This window comes from Priapulus caudatus, unplaced genomic scaffold (assembly GCF_000485595.1).
Source record: "Priapulus caudatus unplaced genomic scaffold, Priapulus_caudatus-5.0.1 Scaffold3098, whole genome shotgun sequence".
In the NCBI taxonomy this organism is placed as follows: domain Eukaryota; kingdom Metazoa; phylum Priapulida; class Priapulimorpha; order Priapulimorphida; family Priapulidae; genus Priapulus; species Priapulus caudatus.
In genome coordinates this window covers 9,104-10,778 of record NW_014580159.1, presented here as the reverse complement: position 1 = coordinate 10,778, position 1,675 = coordinate 9,104, and positions in this window count along the sequence as shown.

Here is a 1,675-nt window from a genome sequence, read left to right as displayed (position 1 = left end):
CACACACACACACACACACACACACACACACACACACACACACACACACACACACACACACACAGGCGAGCGGGTGGGGGACAACACCACGGGCATGCATATCGCGCGAAGTTTAGACACGATCGCGTGTAACCCGACGAACGAACGACCATCGCTTTCCTTTTAGCCATGAACGGCAGGGGTTGGCCGTCCATCTATTAGGACTCCCCATTAGCCTAAACAAACCACGGCGTGGGGCTGGCGATCAGTGTGTGTACATTCTCACTCATATGTGATTCGCACGAGAGTGCACGAATAGATATATCTCTCTCCCTCTGGCACGCGCTCTCTCTCTCTCTCTCCCCCACCTCTCTCTCTCCTCTCTCTCTCTCTCCCTCCCCATCTCTCTCTTTCTCTCTCTCTCTCTCTCTCTCTCTCTCTCTCTTTCTCTCGCCCTCCCTATCTCTCTGTCTCTCTCTCTCTCTTCCTTCACATCTCTCTCTCTCTCTCCTCTCTCTCTCTATTCATCTAATCCTGACACAGAATGAAATGCTGTTGTGCCTCCCCGTGTCACCAAACGATGCTGCTGCCACCTACCGGCCGTCTGACGCAATCGCGTTTTGGGCCGACGTATATTCAACCTGCATGCATCAGTGACTTCTCTCTTGTGTCAACGTGTGTCGCCGTGTCAACGTGTGTCGCCGTGTCAACGTGTGTCGCCGTGTCATAGCGCGTGTCGCGTGTGCCCGCGCTAACGTCGTCATGCCGTAGTGAACATCAGGGGGAGGTTGACTGTGTTTGACGGTGTGCGTGTGTTTTTATATATATACGAGCAGAATAACCGAGCAGCATTCTCATCGCTAACACGAGCAACACGATTCCCACTGACACCTCGTCCACCTGTGTGTCATAGTAGACTGCCGCCAACGCCACCGCCTGGATGGTTATCGGGAGTGCTGTGTTACGGGGGTCACACGGAAGGATATCTGAGGAGAGAGTTTGCTGAGCGACAGTGACGGAGTCGGTATGAGAGGCTACGCCGGGAACATGATGGTACGTACCTTCCTTTCCTTCCTTTCTTTCTTTCTTTCTTTTTTTCTTTCTTTCTTTCTCTCTTTATTTCTTTTCTTCTTTCCTTTTTTCTTTCCTTCTTTCTCTCTTTCTTTCTTTCTTTCTTTTCTTTTCTTCCTTCTTTCGTTCCTTTCTTTTCTTTTTATATTTACAGTTTTTCACTCTGCCTTATTTCTTTCCTTTTTTCCGTCCTTTCTTCGCTCCTTCTTATCCTCTTTCGTAGCTGTACACATAGATCTTGGCCTGCATAGCACAATAAAATACAGTAATATAGCTAGATTGTGTCCAGAAGGTATCTGCCGCGAGTACCTCACATACTAGGGCGTGCTCCTATTCATAAAAAAAGGTGATGTAATATACATTTATCAAATAAATCTACCTTAAGATATCTTCACTCCATTTTAAATGCATAATATTAGAAAAATATTAATCCTATTGGCAGATAATACGCATGCGCGAACACAGATTGTGTTCAGAAGATGTCTGTCGCGGGTACCTCACATGCTAGGGCGTGTTCCCATTCATAAAGAGAGGTCAGGTGATAAACATTTATTATAGAAATCTACTCTCAGATATCTGCACTCCATTTTCAATATATAATGGTAGAAAAATATTACTGCTATCG